Genomic DNA, 8,477 nt, shown 5'->3' on the forward strand with positions numbered 1-8,477 from the left:
TTTCATATTTGAGTCTCTGGATCTATTATCTATGTTTCTTAACTATCCTCTATACTCTATATTTATTTTGGGTGCTAAATTTTGGGAGAATTTAGTGGACTTTCAGTTCACTACTTTAGGCTCTCTGTATTTCCATTATAATAATTAAGAACTGTGAAGGGTCTGAGATTTTTACATTCCCTGTGAATTATACTGCCACAGTTTCATGGATACTGGAAGTAGACATGAGAGACATGAGACTCCTGGGTCAGAGACAATGACAGTTTATTACTCATACAATAGCAGTAGCCTGAGTATCAGCATTTGTGTTGGTTTCTTGAGTCCTAATTCCTACGGGGAGATATGAAAGTGTCAGATCATATTTGTAGACACAGGGGCTGTGTGACAAGAGATCCTGAGACTTTTATAAGCATGCCAGCTCTTTGCTCCAGGGGGAAACATTTTCATTATACTAAATAGTAAGCATGCCTTGCCCTGGAAAGAAACACTGACTGTATTTTCCAAGGCATTTACTAAATAAATATCCTTGAAAAGATAGTGTAAAACAAAGGGCAGTCAGTGCCTCACTTTGTAAGATGTGCAGAATTGGCAAGAGACTAAAAGAGAATTGTCTTCCAACAGTAATTAACCCATCTATTGATTTTTCTTTGGTTAATAACATTTTTATTTCCAACAAATCTGGCTGCTTCCTTCTCATTGCAGACAGTTATTGTTTTATGGGTATGGCAGACTCATAAATCTCTCTGAGAATATTGATTACATATATTTTAAATTCTTTACCTGTTTCCATTTTAAAATTTGTTCTTCACTTATGAGTTGTTTATTTGTTGCATTTGGTATCTCAGGGTGTCAGTTTTTCCTAAAAATCTAGTCATTCCTGGATGTCTATTCAGATTTGTCTTTGGGGATTTCTATTGGCCTATCATTCTGATTACAGTATCCTCTTTCTGGTTATTGTGGAGAAGGGGCAGAATAGGTGGCTGGACAATATGTGTCTAAAGCTTGAGTTCTGAGTGCTTCTCATCTCTTTTGGTAAGTTACCTAGGCACTTGGCCTGTTTAGGGGGACAGATGCCTCCTCTGAGTTTCCTGTTTAAAACTCCTACTCCAGTGAGATATTCTGAACAACATATCCTGGGAAAAAACACTGGAGTCATGTGCTTACTTTTTTTTCTTCTTTTTCAGCTGTCCTTAGAGAGGCTCGGAGTTATTTTACACTCTGCTCTGTTTTGCTGCCCAGTCCTGACACTCACACCAGGCATCTCCCTGGGGCAAGCAGTGATGCTCTTGGTTGCTCAGTGTGCGGCAGCCCAGCTTTTCCTGAATACAATTTCAAACATTAATTTCCCTGACAACAGTTTCAACTTTCTGTGATTTACATTTGTTGATTCCAAGTTTGAAGTATCTCTGGAATTGATTTCATTTTTGCAGAAATTTTCTCCTGTGTGAATTTTTTTTTCTTCTTGAGTATCTTATCAGCTATGATTTCTTCTGTTTATTTATATCTACCAATCCAATTCAAATTACTTTCTAGCTTTGAGAAATTCCTCAAAAGTTCTGGTCGTCCTTCCCTGTTTTTTCAAGGACATGGGAGACTGTTCTGTTTGTCAACCTCTATTTTCTCTTCCTCTTACAATTAGGAGGGACCACAGAGTTATGGCCAATAGATTCTAAGCGGGAGTGATGTATGGCTCTTCCAGATTGACTCCTAAAAAGCCTCCCATATGATCCCCCATGCTTTCTTTTCTCTCCCTGGTCACTGAATGGTTATGGAGAATAGAAAGAGCAATACTGCCCACCCCACCCCAGCTCTGGCATTGGACTATGACATAAATAATGAACTCTTATTTTTCTAATCCATTGAGATTTGGTGTTGTTTCATACAGCAGTTACTTTACCCTGACAAATAGAAGAACTAATATGGGTTTATTCTTTTCATTATATCTTTTTCCATTATTTTAAAGAATTCTCAATAGGAGGGAAAATAGTATATGCATGAGTTCAGTCCAACATCTCTTGATAAGCTTTTCCATTAATTGTACTCCTTCTCTTTTGACAACAGATACAGAATGAAAATAATACACTCACTTGTTCAATAATTATTAATTGAAACTTTGCTCTGCTCCAGACACTGTGCTAAATGCTGAGGATACGATGGTGAACACACTCAAGGTGATCAAATACCCCTCAATGTAATACATGCTACAATCTGTGCCATGGAAATGCTTGGGGGACACATCGGATGGGTATCAGCCCAGACTTGGAAGACCAGGAAAAGCTTCCTACAGGAAGCCCCACCTAAGTTATGACCCACAGAAAGTATTAGAGGTAGACCAGGTGAAAGAGATGGGTATGGGGTGGGGTGACATGGGTAATCTGTCTCAAGCAGAGGGATAAACTAGAAAGAACTTGCAAGTTCAGGTTCCTCCAAGCACTTCAAGATGCCTTGCATGTGGTAGGGCAGAGTATGGGGTGGGAGACAGGCAAAGTGTGGCCTGCTGGTGAGAGATGAGGCTATGGAGGTTAGAGGGTCAGTTTATACATGTTCTTTTGAACCACATTAAGGATTCAGCAGAGGAGTGTCGCACAAATATGGACAGTGGCCCATTTGACTTCTTCATCCTCAGCTTCCCCACTCTGACCAGTATCCTTAGAATGAAGCACCTGTTCTCTAATATCAGGTGGACTCTCAGGAAACGGGCCAACCTGCTTCCAAATGGTATCTTCAAGTCAGTGTTTTACTTCACTCAAGAAAGTGAATATGCATTTAAAATCACGTCACTTCTTATTATGAAATAGAAAACTCTGTCCCCTGAAAAATCAATTTCAGGCCTCAGTAAACAAATATTTGCTCCGAGAATAGATGGAGGTAGGGGAGAAGGAGAGCCTTTAGAGTATCTTGAAATAACACTAAGTTGGCTTCATCACTTTAGAACTAGGACATCAAAAAGTTGGCCACTTTCCTCAGGGCCTTGCAGAGCTTTCTGCTTCCAGCTCCTTTGGGATTTCCATGTATTTTTAGCCTGTTTATGTATAACATAATAGGCATGTTTGAGGAAATGTTAAGGGAAACCACCCATGAAGTACATACCAGTTCGAAAGGCTGGTGATTCTTATATTCATGAGAAATGGTCAGTCTTTTAGGAGGAACAAAAACACATCTGATTGTGGGGCGGCCTCCAGAATGCCCCAGAGCACCCTCAGCCTTAGAAGTCCTAGGTTCTGGCCTGGAAGACTGGGCTGGAGTCATTTTTTGGAGTGAGATTGTTTTTATCACGCCCCATTCTAGAGACCTCGTTCCTTCTCTTGCTCTCTTATTTTTCCCACCCTCTTTCTTTCCTTTTTTCTTTTTCACTTCCATTTTTTTTATTGCTTTCCTGCCTGTCTTCAGCCTATCAGTGACAATGAGAAGTGGTGTCATAGTGTCTCTTTGGAGGCCCTGAATCTGGCCTCCGGTGTTCAGCAAAGTCAATTTTATATATTTGTGTAAATTTTCCCAGGAATCAAAACAAAACAAACCAGTCTTCTCTGAGCCAATAATGTATCTTTGCGCTATCGTATCCTTGACAGCAGGGGCAAATTTCCTATGTCTTTTGTACTCCTGACACATGATCTGCTATGATACTATGCCCAGGGTACATTTTCAGAAAACTTTTCATACTGACTGTGAATAACAAAATGAACATGGCTTACATGAGATGCATGGAAGCTTATCCAAATAGTTATTCTCACTCTCATGCATTTTCATAACTGGTAGGTGCTTTTTAATTCCATGCACTGTGAAAAAAAAAAACTGGGTAAACGTAGGCTGTTTGTTAAGTAATCCAGTTTTACTCTCTCACGTTTCAAAAAAGCATATACTTTAAATAGAAATAAGTTATATTAATTCAGTTGTTTACCTGTATTAAGAAATAGTTTCAAATAGTAACTATGGTAAAAAGTTATTTACAGTGCCATAAAACACAGAGTGAAAAATAATATCACGCACAGAGCTCCATTTTTGCCCATACACTGTGAAATAAATATTTTCCAGTTAGGAAGAGATACAGAACTATGCCCCTCCCCCTATGGCCCTATGTCCTACTCTGTGCTCCTTGTGGCCCTGTATGTAGTACCATCACTGCTCCAAGAATAGCAGGTGGCTCCACATATGTGATTGAGAAAGTGGAAGCACAGAGTCCCCTTGCAGTACAAGAAGAGAGCAGGCAGTGGAAGATACATTTGCAAGAGGTCCCTATGAGGCTTTTACTGCTTCATTTCTGGCCTCTAGTGTAGAGCAGAACAATGTACAAGAGGTATTTACTGTACAATTAATTAATTTCAACTTTCCCGTAATGGGCACCTAAGGCTAAATCATGCTCCTTTTGGATCACATGAATGCTGCATTTTATTTTACTTTACTAAATACAATCCTTTCTTAGTCAGAATTAAACTTCTTTACCCCAAATAAAATATTTTATAAATCATTAAATGATATACAAAGCTAACTTTTTCCCTCTCATCTTAAAAGTAACTCTCTGAACTTAGTTATTTTGGTAGAAATTAAATTCAATGGGTTTTAGTCATTAAACATGGTATTTTGAAGTGTGCACGCTAATCATTAAATAAGCCAAATCTATGGATAAAATTTAACTGATAGCGCTATTTTTTATTTCTCCATTTGATATGTTCTCTTGCCTTTTCCAATGTAGTTTAGTGGGAAATGGTCTGGAATAGAGGAACGATCACAAACTTTGCAGTGGGAACAATGTTGTGTGACCTTGGGCAAGTTACCTCTTTCAGCAGTAGGTTCTTCATCTGTAAAATACGGGAAATGATACTTAAGGATAAAATGAGATAACATAGATAAAGCACTCAGCAAGTAAAAGGTACACAAACAGTGGAAGCTATTATTATTGCTATGATTCTGCTCCTCAGCTGACATCTACTTTGACAAAAGGTGATGAATACTGTGTCCTACTAACTCTTTGGTACATGAAGACATGAAGATAGAGTAATAATAGATGGTTTGAGATCACTTTTAGATTCTAGAAGTAGGTCATGTTTATATTCTTCAAATAGTATAAGTGTGATCTGGTCTTAGGTCCTTTGGATTAGGTGCCAATGAGGTTGTTTCAAATCTCAGATTAAAAGCCATCTCCTCAGAGAGTTTTGACCATCCCTGCTAAAGTAGCCACCCAGTCACTTTCCATTACATCATCTATGCTATTTTAATTATTGACATTGCTCTTACTGTATTTGGGATTTTTTCGAACATTTGACTTTTTAAAATTATTTCTCTGCACTAGAATACATACTCCATATCAACAGGGATCTTTTCGGCCTCGATTACTGCTGTCTCTCAGCATCTAGAATAGTGCCTCACATATGACAGGTGTTCAATAAGTATTCGTTCAAAGAATGAATGCATGTTTCCACTCAGAATTTGAATCATGGTCTATTTTTAGATTTATTCTGCTTCATTTCTTCTAACCTACTGTTCTATTTTAGTATCAACTGCCTCATTACATTGGAAAATAAGGTCTAGTGGTTATATTCCATTTCTGTCTTTATGTTGCTTGTTTCTTTTATTAGTGTGGGTCATTTACTTTTCTTTATATGAGGCTGAATACACTGGAGTCTTTACTGCTCCTATTCTATTCTTTGTCTTGAGTTCATCCTGTATTTTGCTGGATAGTGGTTCATTAATTTCTCATTAGAGCATCTTGAGCTGTCAGCTCCCACTAGATTTTGAATTAAGAGTTTTCAACTTTTAACATTTCCCTTTTCTTTCACTTTTGTGATTACATTTCTTCTGCATATTTTTATCTCTGTATTTATCATAGTGGCACATTTCAGGAGAAGAACCCCTTGTTTTAGGAGGAGGATGGGAAAATGGTATACTCTCAAGGGACCTGGAGACAATTTTGCTCTAAGCTGTGGCATAGAGGCGGAGCAGGGTCAGAGAGGGACACTGACAGGTGAGGTAAGATGAGAACAAAGATGTAAAGAACAAGGTCACATGTGAAGGGGAGTCACACTGGAGTGTTCTATCATCTCTGCTCCTTTCAGAATGGGAATGTTGCCAAAACCGATCGAATGGGGAAAGAATGTGAGAGAGAAGAGAGCCATGGCCACAGTAGCAGGATCATTTAATTCCCTTATAAACCTGGCTCCAATTCCTGCCAATGGAGTGAATGAAACCTGCAGTCTCATTTTATCTGGTGGCAGGAAATGCATTAATGGTCAGTGTGATACCTGGACTCAGTTAAGGGAAAAGATTTCCTACCAACCTAACTGTGAATAAGTGAGAGCAACTATTTTGCACTGTAAAAAAAGGAATTAGACTTCGTCAAGTAATGATACAATCTACAACTTAAAGTGTTAGAATATGTAACCATAAAATGTCTAAAATTATTTCCGTCTGTCATCTTCTTGAAACACACATAGTTTTTCAAAACCACACTCTGCACAGATAACCCAATAGCCTTTATTAAATGTGGATTTTACCTCACATTTCAGTAATTTACTTTAATTTTTTTGGCCATAAAAAAAAAGAAAACCATTTTAGTACTGTTTTTCTTCATTTCTTTGGCAATAGCATGATGTTGTAAAATATAAAAGATTTTCAAGTACTGGATTATACCAAATTTATGAGACAGCAAAAATTCAGAAGCATTGTACGTAGAAAAAACGTGAAGATCCACTAAAGATATTGTGAAGGACTAAGGATAATTATGATTTGCTTAATTGGAATGGACAATCTTTGTCACTAAATTTATACTCACTGCAGAAGCTTTAAATGATTTGAGGCTTATTTTTCCCAGAAAGAAACCATTTTCTTTGCTCCTACAGTGACCTTATGTGCCCTTTTTCTCGGAAGGATAAACTCATGACTACTCAATACAATAGTAAAACTAGATGTGATATGATACTTGCAGGACTTCTGGTGGCAGTCAGGGAGGTGATTTGAAATTAAAATAAATTAAAAGTACAGATAAATGTGAAACAACTTGTTTTCAGTATCTAATCTCAAAGAAAAATTGACTAGAGACTCTCATATAGAGCCAAACTTAATGATTCCATTACAATTCCTTTCCTTTCCTTGGTGGAAAAGAAATAGTAAAGAGGAGAATGGCCAACCTGTAATACTCACATAGAGGGAGAAGAAATTAGCTAACTTAAAAGTTATCAAAATATCAGTTTTTATCATAGCATTAAAAGAAACATACCAGAAAGAGATAGAGATTTTAAGCAGAAAGACATTTCAGGTATGACAGGCTAGAATGGGAGTCACTGTTCCCTAAGACTGAGGACTGACTATTCAACTTTCCTCCCTCCCTCCCTCTCTCCCTTCCTTCCTTAATGACTAAAGCACCTGGTCTTCCTAGGTGGTCTCCCATCCAAGTACTAACCAGGCCCAACCCTGCTTAGCTTCCGAGATCAAATGAGATCGGGCATGTTCAGTCCTGTCTACTTTTATGAGTAAGAACTCTACACTTCCAGGGCAAGACACATGTTACATTTCTTAATTTTCTCAACTCTTCTCTCTCTCTCTTTTTTAAAACCAGAAGTCCATTTATTAATTTGCAAAAAGAAAGTGTTATTTGTAAAGCCAATTTAATTTGCAAAGCAGACCAGAACACTCACATCAGAAGATCAGTGCATTTTCTCTCTCCCTCTGAGCATGTCACATGGGAAGCCAAGTATCAGAGGGTAGCCTGGTGGGCTTAGAATCAGAGCAAGGGTGTAAGTCAATCTCAAGAGACTTCTATCAGTCAGCTTAGACATTCTACTTACTTCAGCTGTGTTTCTCAACCCTGACTGCATGTTAGAATCACTTGAGAGAGATTATTTAAGTGCTCATCCCCAAGAGCCCACTCTCTGAGATTCTGATTCACCAGCTCTTCTCTTAAAGGTTAATACTCTGTGCTATGGTCTGTGGACATATTTTTCTCTTGACTCATTTCTGGCAGCCCATGATCAGTGAAGCTAAATATTTCTATTCTTTCCAAACAGGACCTCCTGGATAATTAGCAGCGGATTTCGTATACTTATTGTGTGTTAGCCAGAGGCTTCTGGACACAGACAGATTATGCCACAGTTTCCAATGATACCGAAACAAGAAGGAACGAAAGCTTTTGACATCAGCTGACATTTTCTATGCTATCCCGGTGGTGGGACTATAGATTAGCAAACAGTACAAAAAAGCCAGAAGTCCAAAACAATAACTGTAGAGTTAATCTCTTAGGTGTAATGAAAAAATTAATGGAGAGAATAAAGAAATAGAAAAGAAGTTTGATACAAATATAGGTCTAGGCAAATTAAAAGTGATTTCTTTAATGGAACCATTCCTCTTCTAAGAGCTAATATTTTATTTGGCGTTCTAGAAATTTCCAGGAAAATTTTCAAGTGTTTTCATGCATCTGTTTTCTAGTGCTTTATATTCTTTGGTTTAATGATATTATTCTTGGTGCTCACTGCTAGTGACTTATTTCC

General features: G+C 37.9%; 1 protein-coding gene and 1 pseudogene across 2 annotated transcripts in view; both read right to left on the minus strand.

Annotated features, from left to right (window-relative positions):
* Positions 1–8,477, minus strand: part of RGS7BP (regulator of G protein signaling 7 binding protein) — a 98,951-nt gene that overhangs the window by 23,750 nt on the left and 66,724 nt on the right. The window lies entirely within an intron of this gene.
* LOC111746308 lies at positions 7,345–7,463 on the minus strand (annotated as a pseudogene).

Source organism: Pteropus vampyrus, unplaced genomic scaffold (genome assembly GCF_000151845.1).
Source record: "Pteropus vampyrus isolate Shadow unplaced genomic scaffold, Pvam_2.0 Scaffold182, whole genome shotgun sequence".
Classification (NCBI taxonomy): Eukaryota; Metazoa; Chordata; class Mammalia; order Chiroptera; family Pteropodidae; genus Pteropus; species Pteropus vampyrus.